The following is a 15,250-nucleotide window of genomic DNA, read 5'->3' as shown; positions in this document are numbered from 1 at the left end:
GTTCTGTGATTTCTGCATAGATATGAGTACCACATCATGTTACCTATGTCTCAAGAAGTCCAAGTGTTTAGGGAGAAGCTGATCTGCCAGACCATGATTAGTGAACAGCATGGACAAACTGAAGAATCTGAACAAGGCTTATGCTGCCTCTTAAGCAGGATGCGGGGAAGAAGTGCTGTTTATAAAACAACAGGTAATCTGTTCATGGAGCTAAGGGTAGATCTCAATTAGGATGGCAGGAATAAAGAGAAATTCTTCGTCACAGAAGAAAACTTGAATTTGTTGATTGATTGATTGATTTATTTTCCCTGAAACCTGCCTACAAGTGAGTCCAGGAAAGGACAAAGCTGAGTATTTGTCTTCATCTTTCTAAAGCACTAATATGAAAAATCTCTTAGAAGAGAGATGGAAAGAGAGAAGAGCTCTTTACCTATCTTTGCTGCAGACTGACCATTTCTAGCAAAAGTTGTAAGCAAAAAGGGGCCAAAGATCTGATTTTTTAGGAAGAACTGAGTTGCACATGCCATCTTCATCTGGACCTACCAAAACCTCACTACCTTACAGAAAGAAATATAAGAGTTTGTAGTGTTGAGTGTTAAGCACTCATTAATTGCATCTCTGACCTCTTTTTTTTTTTTTTTTTTTTCTTTTTTTTCTTTTTGACTTTTCCTAGAAAGCGTATTAATCTATCCCAGCATGCAATCCTTCAACTTTGTGGAGGTTTCCTTCTCATGCTACTTTATAAACATAGCCACTATGCATCAAAGACCTTGTGGCTCACTGCTTCATAGGTGGGACACAGCCTCTTACTACTTCCTTTTCCTCTAAAAGGAATTGTGTATCTCCAAAAGGAGCTATAACTAACACTCAGAAAATGCAAATAAATACTTATTGCCTTTAATTTGAGAGAAAATCATATTTGTTTCCAAGTTTAGACTATTTTTGACATGCTAGCAAGTACTTGAATAAATTTAGCACTTTACATATAAAAATTTCAAACCAAAGGGAGGCAGCAATAATTTAGCTCAGAAAAACCATAGAGCTGTCTATTTCCCATTGAGTTGGCAGAGAAGCTCTCCCATATCCTCAGAAGAAATGAAAACAGATGAAGTCCTGTACAGTCCTTTCTCTAGTAGGAAGCAGATCATATTTCTCACATCTGTTACCAACATGGCAGATCAGCTCTGTTCCCATCAGGATGGTCAGGATATCCATGATTTGAGGTTTCGCCTTTTTAGGAGCTATATTTCTCATCTTGTTATGGCTTTTGTTAATTTTGCCACAGTTTGATGTTGTGAAGGAGCTCCTCCTTTTCTGTCAATAATACAAGGTCACTCTATCACAGTAATGTAATACATCACCAGCTTTGCATGCTTCAGGCATTTTAATAGATTAATTTTGTTCTGGTAAAATTTAGTAATGTATCTTTACTTCCTGCTTTTCTGTAGACAGTCAGACCAATGTTAATGTCAAAAGTGACCTCATATTTTGGTGATATGTGAGGCTTAAAAAAATTATATATTGTAAAGATCCAAAAGTACAATATCATATTTTATTTCTAGGATATATTTTTTTTTAATTTATGAACTATAAATAAGTTGAATGATGGAAACCACCTAAACTGTTTATCCATTTGCCAATTTGCCAATATGCAGCAAGGAGAGAAATGAACAGGTTGAAGGGTCTTCATGTACAAATGCCATAACGAAAGAAATTCAGGGCTGAAAGCAAAGGACCACAACAAATTGTAGCTCCACAAATAATAATAAACTGTAGAAACTGCAGTCTGAAGCACTTCAGAAATTAAAAAATCTTTGTCAAATCCAAAGATTTATCCCTTACTATTGGAAGTTTTGGAAGTATTAAGTATATTAGGTGTTGCAGATTTCAGAGATGGAAATTGCCAGAATAAGTCCTCATGACCTATGTTCTTGTGAATATTGTATTCTAATAAAATCTAATTATTGGCTCCTACTTCAACCAAAGGTTTAGAGCACTGAATAATATTTAATCGTGATGTGTGAGACAGTGATTAGAAAAGACCCTGAAAGTCTTGTAACTTTCAAGTTGCCAGGAGCAACTGCCACTGTGCAATTATTTTTGTGTAATTTATTAGGTTAATGCACAGGGCTTGTTTCTGTCTCCATTGGGAAAAAAATTAAGTAGTCAAGACTGAAACTCTTCACTCTATAAATTACTTCAGAAGAGAGAGAGATTGCATGAAGTAGATGCACGAAAACTGGGAGATCACTAAAAGGTAGCTACAACTGTAATTTTTGTTCTCTGTGTGTTACTTGCTACATGGGTGAAGACCCTAGAGAGTACCAATGGAGAAACACAGAGAAGGAATGAACAAGCTCAGAATGCTAAGCATGAGCCGACAGCTAAGGAAAAACCGGAACACTTAGAGTGCACATATTAGAGCAAGAATACATGATGGTGAAAAGTCAAGGATACACCTGATGGTTTGACATTCCCCTGAGATACGCTGACCAATGAGATGGATCAAACTCACAAGAGCTTAAAGGGTGAAAGTTTGCCATTTTCTGCTCTACAGAAATACTTCTTAAATATTCCAGGATGAATTGAATTTGACATAGTATATCTTGGAGAACAAAGACCGGAAAGCATGTTTCTGGTGGAACACCTGAAAAATTCAGTCTCTGAGAACACCAGAAGAACAGAAATAGGTGTCACAGAAATACTCATATTATACAAAGAAATAGTAATTTAGGCAATTGGAAAGAAAACTTCACCTTGTTTGTGGAAGCTACACAGATAAAAGGAGAAAGTGGGAGCAACGGCCACTGTGCAATTATTTTTGTGTAATTTATTAGGTTAATGCACAGGGCTTGTTTCCATCTCCATTGGGAAAAAATAATAATAATAATTTTTTAAAAAAATGTGTCCAGTTCAAGGTAAAGAACCATCAGGGTTTTTGGTTCTGAGTCAGGATGTCGCTTAAGAGGTAAAACTATTTTTTCAAGTGATTAAAATAATAATAATAATAAAAAAAATCTGAGATGCTTGCTTTGTATCTTAGCTTTTGGATGTCAAATGCATTTTTAATTATGATGTTCTTTCTACTATGATTAGCATTGTTAGCAGATGTTTTTGTTCAAGAATCAAGTCTATTGGAAACCAATATGTTTCTTAAACTAGCTATGTTTTTCCTCAAAGAGAATTCTGATCTAATTGGCATGTGTATTAAAGGGATTTCCTGTTCTAAATATACTGATTTCCTCAACTGTTGTGACTATATGTAACATATGTCTCCAAAAGCAGAGTATCCTCAATTACCAATGCTCCAGAGTTTATGCTGTGAAAGCTCAAAGATCTCATACAGTTTTTAAATTTCATTCTTAACTTCTGAGTTCAGTGGGATTTAAGGGCATTTATGACCTTTCATGACATGCTCGATATGTTGCAGGATCAGGCCCTTAACTATTGCCACAAGAAAGTATTCAGAATATCACTTTCTGGATTTTGTCATTCAGAATGTCATAGAATTGGCTCAACAATCGAAAGAACTTCCAAAACATCTGGAAAGCATCAAGTTTCATACTGATGGTACCTACTAGATTTAGGTAGAAAAGCTCCAGACAGTGTATTTATTTATTTATTTATTTATTTGATGCTAGCCCTGTTGGAAAGAGGTTGATACACACATAGGTAAGTTCTTAAAAATGTAGCAAATCTAACCGGATCTGAATACGGGTTTAACAGAATGATTTAGAAGATACTATTATGATAGCCTTGGGCATGTCATAAGTGGGTCAGATTGGATATAGCAGGGTAGATAGAAGGTGAAAGAACCAAGATTTGCAGGAAAACTGGAGTTTTAACAAGAAGTATTAAGTGGAATATGAAATATTACATCCATATGCTAGAGAAACCACATGTCGAACAGAAGGAATGGTAGACTATCAAAGCAGTGACTTAAAATTTGTTGGGTTTGGCAAAGCAAGTCATAATCAGTACAATAAACAGAACACTCGAATGCTTAAATAACCTTGAAGAAATGTTGTAACTGCAAACAACATTTTCCTCTTGATTTAAAAAAAAATAAAAATAAAAAATAAAAAAGTGGGACTAATTCTGTTAGGCAGTATTAGGGTTTAGGGGGTTGTTTTGTTTTGTTTTGTTTTTTAAATTGAGGGTACCCAGTATTCCTACATTTTGTTTTTTTAGAAAATACTACAGTCTTGTGAGAACATTACCACTCATTAAATATTGCATGAAAAATATCTGAACTTTGTGGTCTACAAGTAAAAAAAAAAGTACAGCATATGCAGCAGCAAATTGTTGATGAATGGCAGTGCTATGTGTGTTACCTTACAGTATTATTTCATACAAAAATATCATGCATTATTTACAGAATTGCCTCACTCTATGCAATGCTAGAAGCTTCATACACTCTTCTAGAACTTCCGAGGACACTGTATCACCTTTTAAAGTTTTTTTTCAGATATTGCAGTAAGTCACACTAACCAATATGCTACCTCGAGTCATAATTTTTAACTGATTCTTTTACTTTAATGTAAACTGAAGCAAACATCATTCACGGATTTCAGACAGATGTTACAAAAAAAAAAAAAAAAAAAAGAGGTTACTTAAATAGCTTCCATAATGTCTTGTCATTTACACTAACATTATATGACACTGCAAATTATTACTAGCATTTGCAAGCAGATATTACCTCTCAGCCATAGGAGGGCAGTCCTGCAAGCTGCAGCATATAGAACATATTACACATCTTCAAAGTCAACAGCTTCTTGAGAAATCATCTACTGGAGATGTTCTTTGGCTCATGAGAAATCTAGTGCTTAGGCTGCAGCAATTTACAGCTGCTGAACTTTACAAGTGTTTTAGCTACCTGTCTGTGTGTTAAGATAACAAATCACACAGGAGTCAGTCAACAAGAAGTCATCTAAAAACAAAATATGTTCAGCAAATATTTTTTTTTCCCCAGGAAATCACAGTGACAGTCTGAAAAAATGATGTAGATGAAATTGCAACATTTCTTCTAGTTTCACAGGGATGAGACAGCACTGGGACTCAACTCCAAAGGTCCGCAGCATCTCTGTTGTACCACATCAGATGACAAGATGCCCAAAGAGGAAGGTGTTGGTTGTGATCCAGTCTTCATTTTCAGCTGGAATGGAAAAAGACACACATTGGGAATGATTTGATTTTGAAGTCTCAGGATATGGGGACTTCCTCACTCCCACTGAAGGGGTATGTCCCACAGGTACTCTCTCCTGTAAGATCTGAAGTGGTATGTCCCACAGGTACTCTCTCCTGTAAGATCTTCCTGAAAAGTCTACTTAATCTCTGAACATTGAAGTTCACAGTAGCCTGAAAAGATAAAGTGCCTGAAAGTGTGTTTTAGAATGAACTTGGTCATGAAAAAAAAAAAAAAAAAATGCTTCTGTTTGTCAGACAATGTTTCAAGGCATCTTAATATGAAGTAGTCCTATAACTCCACTTGCACCTCCTCCTGCCTTAATCAGTGACTGTCCATAACCCCAATGTCTTTTGCGACAGTTGCCCCAGTCACCCATGGTGTGCAGTTGAAGAATGACAGCTCATTCCTGCCTCCTGCTTCATTCTGGAATGGCCCATTTCTGGGAACCAAAGGAGTAACTGGCGTATTTGAGCAACCTGGTCTGGTGGGAGGTGTCCCTGCCCATGGCAGAGGGTTTGGATCTGGAGGATCTTTAAGGTCCCTTCTAACCCAAACCACTCTGTGATTCTCTAATTCCTTGGCATTGTAAAGCATTTTTCTCCTTAACTAGATATGCAGTCCTTTCAACAGACTTAGATGTTTTAGTGTTCCTTTTTCCCCATTGAAACGACAGTGACACCCTCTGTTAGGGCTTCATCTGTATTTCCAGCCCACACGGATGCATGCCTCCCCCTAGGGCAGAAGGCCTCCTTCTTCACTCCCAAAGAAAATGCAGAACAAGAAGGAGAGAAGAGCGGGCTGCATTAGGATTAGGGGAGTGAGAAGGAAGTCAAAACGCAGAAGAAAGAGTTTTCATCTCTAAGCCTAAAGCCTTTCAAATGAGATTAAGGTTTCAGTTCAATAACTGGAGCACAGATTTTTCTTCCCAAATTAAAATTGGCAAGTGTGTAATGAAAACTATTTGCATATTTTGCATATTAAAAATATTCAGTTTTATTTACACTGCATAATCAAGATTTTTGGAAGCAGATACTTAATGCTGATGCCTGCTTAATAAGGGTCATTTTTAAGGGGTGCACCATGCAAATCAGAGAAGGCAGAGACTTTCCTTTGGTCTCTTTTGTGCATTGTCTTTCTTCTTTGCAACATGGCAATAATCTTGGTTTGCTCCAGACATTATTAATGGTAGTACCATTACTAGCAGAGGATGATTAACTCCTGAATCTTAAAAGAAAGAAAACTCCTGCAGTCCCATTACTTACTATAATTTACAACACCAGACACTTTAAGCCTGTAAAAGTACTTTAAAGTATATGAAGTTTGTCTGGGGGCTTTTGCATCCGAAAAGTTAGATGCTTTTTCAGCCAGACTGCCCTGGAAACCCTATCTATTTCTTGATCCCTAGACCAAAGGCCAAATCACAGCACAACTTGGAGCAGGCTGTGAAGGCACATACTTAATCCTGCCTTTCTCCTGCTTCATTGTGGAATGGCCCATTTCTTGAAGCCAGAGAAATAACTGGTATAGATGGTATAGGTATAAACAAATCAATGTTGTGGTATCTAGTTTCGTGCCCACTCATGCTGGGAAATTCCCAGCTTTCCATCACCTTTCACTATCAATGCAAGGAAGACTGAATCCAAAGCCAGAATCAAGCTTGAAATCTCTGCCTAATTTTTTTCCATGCTTTGAGTAAAGACCCACAAAATGCATCTGGAAATTCATCTGCAAGTTTGAGCCAGACAGTGAAGCCAAAGACTAAAGGAACATTCAGCATGGTGAATTGCTCAGGGTGTTCAAAGGGAAGCTCTTCCTCAGCTTATCCATGCTGGGGTCACTTATGTTTTCTGTAGGGTTTTTAAATGCTCATCTGTTGCTGGCTTTTAGCCAGGCCTAATGCTGGCGCCAGGGAGACTCATCATTTTATCAGGCTTGCCTCTGTTACATGAACATTTAATTGTTTGTGGGATATTCTTAGAACACAGAAATGATAGATCTTTCTGGGATTCAAATGAATTCATTCATTTGATTTATTTGTTTTCCCTAATAGTACAAGAGATTTCAGCTGAATATTTATTTGGAAGAGCTTGGTATATAGAGAAATGTGAAGAAAAACAAATGTTTTTGTTCCATTCAGATTAGCTGGCTGGAGTGCGCATGGAGAATTCACAGCCCATGTAGATGCAGAAGAAAAGCCAGTATAAATGTTTGCTTTGCAATATTCAATAAGAACTGCTAGGGGCATAACTTGTTCCTAGGGAAAACTGCCTGAGCTCTGTTTCATGTGTTTGCCTCATAGCTTTCTGTTTTCAGACTCGGTGTCTTCCTTCAGCTTGAGTATCTAGAGGCCCTGATTGATAGCAGAGTACCACTCTGATGCATGCAGAATATAGAGTAATTGTACTGATGCATGTTCAGTCCTTAGAAAGGAAAGGAGAAACATTTCAATTGTTGACCCACCTGCCTGATTTATGGAATTTGGTACCACAGTATTTGCATTAAAGAAGGCAACAACTAACTCAAACTTTCTACTCTCTTGAGCATCACATTTGGATCCTTGAGCAGGAGGAAGGAGAGATATAAGAAAGAAGTAGCACAGCAAAATAATCTAGGCCCCTATAATTCCTGTAATTAATTCCTATAATTCAGTCCATCCAGCTTAGATTCTGGGAATTCTCTCCTTCAGCTACATAGGAAGCACTGGTTGACAGCCTTTGGGAGAAGGCAGTTTCAAACACGTGCTGCTGTCCTGAAAGTTGATGTCATCATGGCAGTGGTGACAACTAAAAGATGGTCTGTAATGATTGAGATGGCTGACTGCTGTAGAGGCAGCGTAGGAAATTGCCCACTGTCAGGCAGTCAAGCCTGTGACCTGATAGAAAATTGTCCTGTGACCTCCTAAGCCTGGCTGTAAAGTTGTCACAAAGAGAAGCAACACAGATCTAATTGGGGGGCATTGCACAGCCTGTGGGTATGTGTTGTGATCTGGGAGACTGGGACACATTTCTTGTGTAAATGATGGAGGCAGGGAAGGAAAGAGGACAATGTATCCATCTTCTCCGTTGTATATCTGCACGGGACCATATGGTAATATTTTCCCAGCATAATGTTGAAGTGCAGCAATGGACCACATGATGGCTCAACAGCAGTACAGATTTCTTCAGTATGTAGGAACCTCCTGGTTTAGATCTTGCTTTATTTTTTAAAGAGTTCAGATACAGAATATTATCGCATAAGCAAAAATGTCAGTTCTACTTTTAAAAAACCAACATCTTAGTCTCAGGTTTGTAGCGAGGAAGATATTTACCAGTATGGCTCACACCTGGAAAATAAAGCACCATTACAGATAAATTATTTTTAATCACAGAAAGCCATTTCAACCATATCGATATTGATTTCCATATTGATAGAGCTGCAAAAGTTCACTTGGACTTCACATTAATGGTATTTCAATGTTATCAGAATGAAATATGTCTGTGCTTTCATACCTAATTCTTTTTTAGAAATTATGTTCCACAACATTTTTAACAATTTAATGGTTTTGCCTGTTGAAGACAGAAATTCCATTCTGTGACTAGTGCTTGTTGTTGAAGAAAGCTGGAAAAAAATGATCATGGAAGGCTCAAAAACCAGAAGACCAATAAAATGTAGTATTTCTTAATATTTGGATTTTATACCAGTGCCATGAATGTTGGTGGCCTGATGCTGTGGTTTGGCAGTCCTGCTTTCATTCAAACACTAAATATTTTTCAGTTCAGTTGTGTTCTCAGACATTTGTGCATACAAACAATTTGCATATGAGTAAGGCATCTGTGCACAGATGAGCCCATAGTTATCCACTATTATTTATTATTCAGTCACTTATGAGCAGCACCACATTTTGGAAACTTGTATTGTTTCAGAAATAATATATAAACAGAACTTAACCAGTCCACAAACCAAATCTGAAATACTTACTGTGATAAAAAGCATAACATTTCTATTGCTGTTTAATCACAGGTCTTGAAGAAAATCTGGTTATAGAAATGGGGAACTGGGACACGGAGAAGTGAAGTGGCTCATCTGAGATATTGCAGGATGTTAGTGATGGACTCCTGTATTCTTTCCATTAGACACTTCAGCCTTTCTTGACTTCTGAAGACGCCCTGTTCTTGTAACAGTGTTATTGCACTGAAATGCTTTAATGACTTTTTTGTTGTTGTTGTTGTTGACTTGTTCTGTGTGTGCTTGTCCAAAATGGCTAACTATTGACTTATACTGCTGGACTCATATGGGACAGATTAATTTCTACGCTGTGATTTTTCACGACCAAAATGTTCTTTGAGTAGTAGAGAAGTAGCTGATTTATCTAAGACTTTCTTGCAGTATATACAGAATTCTTCTGGTCTACTTACTGAGGTTTATTAGAGTTTCCCTGTTTTGATTCATATATCTTCTGACTCCTTTCCTCTGTACTGTTCTGGTCAATGCTAACATTCAACTGACACCAAACTTGACCAAACTCCAATCTAGAATTAGAGATTGTCTCCCTATGGACTAATCATAAAAGAAAAAAAATATTCCTACTAGCTATAGCTTACAATTATACATATATGTAATGAAGCTAGAAAGTATATGCTCCATCTGAGACTTTTAATGTTTTCTCCTATACACTGTTAACTTCTAAGACATTACAGCCACAACATGCCAAATAATGTGTAAGGAACTGTTATTATAATAGGTTATCGTAAATATGTGTTGTAAAAGCTTATATAAACTTTTTAGGCAAGTGTTGGAATAAGGCAATGCAAAATTAAGTCTAAATTTTACTGACCTTAAACTGAATAAGAACTGAAATTACCCCTTCACATCAGACCTGCTACGTCAATGCACTTTTGATGAGATGACAGCTGAAAGAGATTTGAGAAGGGTTCTGCATGCTGTCACTTAGACATTACGGCTAATCTTTTCAGACTATTGGCAAAATGAGTTGGCTGTAATCAGGCTGAGGTTTAAAATTTACATAATTCATTATACAGTTGTCTTATGGTTTGGATTTGGTTAAGAAGAGCAAGTAGGCACCTTTGAAAAAAATGGATATTTTTCATTCTGGTCTGCCAGGAGACCCTTAAGATCAAAATCTGGCTTTCAAGTGATAGAATTCATATGGAATCTGGTGAGGGTTTACAATTTTCACATCAGCAATAGTCGGTTTGTTTCCATCAGAGAGGTTAGAAGCTGTCATTTTAATTTTTTTTTTCTGCTTGCTGGTATGCTACAGCATTCACACCTGCCAGAAAATGTCAGAATGTTTATTCCAAGAATAAAAATGTGGGCACATGTCCGCCTCCCAAAATAAATAGTACAGCAGATATATTTTGTAGCACCTCCAATACTCACAGGTTGGAGTTAGTCACTCTTCCTGTAAGAGGGTGGCCATCAATCACTGTCAAACGGAGCCTTGAGTTTGGAGTCAAGAATGGGGGGACTTGGATCATTGGACAAGGAGCACAGGGAGCCTGTAGGGAGAATATGCCTCTTCACATGTGTAAGTGGCAGCACTGTAAAGCCTCAAAAGCATCTGGGATTGAGGAAAGAAAAACTGCAGTATGGAGAGTTTGTTGGTTTGCCAAACAAATTATCTCTCAGTCACAACCTTCTCTTCCCACAAGACCAAAGGGTGAATATTTTCATAATAAAAATAAAAATGAAAAAAATCATTAAATTTTTGTTCCTGCCTGTGGAACATATTCAGAAATTGTCTGCATTGATTTACTGGAAAAAGGGAAACCTTTGTTCTATTGTGCAGTGGTACCACAATTTTAAGATGGCAGATGCAAAAGAAACACCAAAAGTGATATTCAGGGACTAATTTAGTCTGTCAAACTTGCTCTTTTCAAATAAGTTCTAATAAACTGGCCTACTTTCAAAACCTTCTGTTTAAGTGATCTGAAAGTAACACAGAACAAGTAATGAAAGCTTTACAGGGAATGGTAATTCTGCCTTGCATTTAGAGCACTGGAATAGGAATTGGATACATTTCTGGCTCTGTCACAAACTCCTTGGGTGACCCTGGCAAGTCATCTAATTTGTCTTTGCCTCAGTATTTACAGAGAAGAAAATACTCCCTTTGAACTTGATGTTTTACAAGGCCAGTATTTTGAGACAGGTATTGTGACTCGAATTCATCTGACTGAGAGAAACCAACAGAGCTTCAGGAGTGCCCTCAAACATGACAGTTTGGGTCTCTGCTCAGAACAGGTGAATAAGAGTCTCCTTCAACAACTGATGCTGTCTGGCTATGATCTGAAGGGCCCTTTCATGGTATCTCTTTTTATGCATTCACATCAGAAGAAACATGGGGTGACCACATTCCTCATTTGGTGTTTGATTTAGCTAGTTGGCTAAAAAGTGTTTTTTATTTGTTTGTTTGTTTTGTTTTGTTTTGTCTTCCCCCTCATTCTGGTATGACCTACTGCAGAAGAGTTGTTAACTTCCATGTTCTTTCTGTTTCATGGTTAGGCTCAGCTTCCCAAGAGCCACTACAGGACAAAATTCCTCTCATACACGATCTCTTGTAAATACAAGACAATGATACCTTGCCCGTGGCCTTGGGATCCCCATGGCTGGTTATTGAGGAATGCCTAAAAACATCTGAGCACTTGATGAAATCAGGTAGACTGACTCTCCACATGTCAGCTCTCCCCATGGCCTTGAAACTCCTTCATTGTCCTTTCAGGTAATCAGAATGGAAACAACAGATTTTCCTCTGCCAGATGTCTGAAGGCTTTTCCATGTGTACAATTCTAACAAATTCAGTGTTTTCATCTTTGTTTTCCCCTGAAGTCTATTTTGCAAGATGTTGGAAGTAATCCTTTGCTCAAAGTACTGTTAGTATCAATCTCTCAACTTTCTCAAGTGGTGTTTTGTGCTTTTTTTTTTTTTTTTTTTTCACCCCAAGATGATGAGCTGAAAATAAGCAGGAACCCTTTGGCTGCTAAACAGCTACTTATTAATGCAGCATCTAAGTCCTCCGTTTTCTACAGAAAAAAAAAAAAAAAAAAAAAAAAAAAAAGGAAAAAAAAGTTTTGAAACAGCAAGGCTTACAGAGGGCTGAGATATTGTGACCAAAGCATAATGATAATCCAAGAACAGATGGGAAGCTGTAACAGAAAATTTAATTGCAATATTCACACTATTTATATATTTTATGTTGAATTAAAGAGAATGTTAAAAAAAAAAAAAAAAAAAGAAACATTTTTTTCTGCTCACAAATGAGGGCTCAGGGCATCTGCGCCCATGAAATTTGTAATGTTTGTACAAAAAAGAACCAACTTCAACAAATGGAATGGAAGATACTCAGTGCACCTGATCAGGGTACTGTCTGGAAAAGTGGAAGAATTTGGATCAAATCCCTGATGTGGCTGCAAACCAGAGGGATTTGGAACTACAACTCATACATCCCGTCTGGTGTTCCGAGACTGTTCTTTTTTCCATCTTGCTTTCTTTGTATTCTGTTTTTCCTCTCCAGTCCATTGAACCTCAGTGAATCTTGACACAAATATGCATTTCTATCAGTTTCCTGTGCCTTCTACATCACCTAGAAATCCCTCAAATATGAGAAATTATCAGGTTCTTTAAGAACAAATAAGGGTAGGATGACAAAGTAGGAAACTTAATAAGTTCAAGAGATTGTCCATTTCCCTGAAATGTGAAACAAAGTCAGGCAAAATATACTGACTCCCGTTCTTCCCCATCCATAGGTTTATTACTCAATAAACCTTCCATTTTATTAGGTATATTTTTATAAAGATACAGTGACATCTGAGCAAGGAAGTCAGAAATAGCTTACCTAGGAAAAAAGCAAGCAAACAAAAAAAGCCACTATAGCATTTATTTGATTTTTAGCTTTCTTTAATGCAGGTGAGGATAAATAACTGCATCACAAAACACAGAGTTTTGTAAGTCTCTGGCAAATGCTTTCTGGCCTTCAAAATCTCTGGATCTAACATTTATTTCTCAGCATGTATTGTAACCAAGGAGACACACATTCCCAGACAGAATATCTTAAAGTAGCATAGACTCCAAGACATGGATAAGAGAAGCAGAGATTTGCTTGTTTGTAACCTATGAATTAATGTTATGGTGAATATATGTTCCCAGAAAATAAACATCCTGCAGAAAAAGACCAGAGATGGTTGGCCAAGGCAACCATCAGTCCAAATGTGACATCAAATTCATTAAATATTTAAAGACAATCTTATTAACTTCATCCTAAGAAAGTTCAATTAAATCTTTGAATTTCTTTGAGAAATTCCACGACAGGAATTTCAATCCACATAAGACTTTTGATGCTACAGGCTAGTTAAAAGGCTTTGATTTTTGTCTTTCTCCTAGTTGCTTCTAGCAAAATCAATCTCCCACGGCACTTGGCACTTTGTAATGCAAAATCCATGAAATGTTCTGATATGGTGTCAAGAATGATGTGAAGTTTCTGAACAAAATGAGAGCAGATGATGAGCTGAGATAAGTCGTAATGACTCCTGAGTTTGGCTGATACACACACATGGCAGTCAAATGTTGGTTTGAAGTTTTTGCCTTTAATTTGTTTTTTTGTTGTTGTTGTTTACATCAGTCATCTAATAGGGAAGCAGATTTATCCTTTAAATTAAATTAGACAAGCTGTTAATGAAGACTAATTGTTTTGCCTAACTTAAAATACGTAGAGAAAGCTCCCTTGATCTGTGCAAGCTGTACTTGCTTTAGCATCAGAGTTGAATAAAGATTTCTCCACACCATTCTCCATCCTCATAATCTCTAACCAAACTGAGAGCCAAGATGCCCCTCAGAAAGTTGTAGCAACCCAGGAAAATGTATCACTGCTCTTTTACTCTGCTCTATATCTTAGCTGTGCTTTTATATTTTACTTACGAGGGACTGTGACTGTCCTCTCCACCCAGTGCCGGGGCAGGCTTCTCTTTGCCCTGACAGCTGCACTTCTGCTGTGCTGGAGAAAATCTTCTTACTTCATGGAAGCCAGGAGTCAGCATCTTCCCTGTGAGTTTTACACTTCAGGAGGTGTGTTTAGGGAACAGGGCCAGAGGCTGCAGGGAGGGGAGAGCTCACGTTGCCCTTCCTGGGCTACATTGGGCAGCTACGTAAATTCCTGGCAGCTTGAGCAAACTTCAGTCAGGGTGGCCCAGGTCCTGCCTTCCATCACCCTGGTGGAGCATTCCCATGTTCCCTCCAAACTTTGAGTCTTTTCAGGGAGCTTATCCAAAATAGAAAACTAATGTTTGTTTTTGGTTTATTTTTTTCCTCCCCTCTGGGTTAATTTTTGGCCAAACCTGCTCACCACCTACCAGACATGAGGGAGAAAGAGCAGGAATGTACAGCTGGAGGTGGAGGTGGGACTTGCCACACCACTGACTTAGATCAGCTTAAAATGCTGTTGAACTGCACTCTTGAGGGCGATTCACAGCCTAGTTTTTCTGTATAAAAGTAAAGGAGTCACCAGAGAGCAGTAGATTCTGCACAAGGCGAGTCAGAGCACCTAAGCTAACTGCCTCAAGTCAGCAGCGTGACCCCCCATGTAGAAACATGTTGTTATGCACTAATGATGCTCTGGACACACTTGGGTGACGTGGGTTGGATTTTTTCCCCAATGTTTATTGATTTAGTAAATATGAGGAAAACAGTGCCAAATCTGGCAGTTATTAGTGAGCCCATGCTGTAGCCTGCTTGTGAACACTGAGAGCTCCAAAACATTTTCAAAAGAGCCTTTTTTTCTTGTTCTTTTTTTTTTTCAGCCTAGTTTAATTCAGTTATCCTCTTTACAGATGATTACCTCACTAGCAACATCTCTGCCTCTTCTTCCAGTCTGTCTTCTTACAAGTAGCATCACTTCTGTATTAAAATTCATGGACACAACCCAAGTCCAGTGTCTCTGGGAATGTTCACACTTGTCAGTTTTAATCATGTAATTTTATGTGCTCAGGTAAGAAAAGACATCTCTTTCTGAGTGGCTGATGTACACATTGGAAAAAAAGAGCAGCTCTTCCAGCAGCACGTCACTCGCGCTTC

This window comes from Oxyura jamaicensis, chromosome 1 (genome assembly GCF_011077185.1).
Source record: "Oxyura jamaicensis isolate SHBP4307 breed ruddy duck chromosome 1, BPBGC_Ojam_1.0, whole genome shotgun sequence".
NCBI lineage: Eukaryota > Metazoa > Chordata > Aves > Anseriformes > Anatidae > Oxyura > Oxyura jamaicensis.
This window is presented reverse-complemented; position numbering follows the sequence as displayed.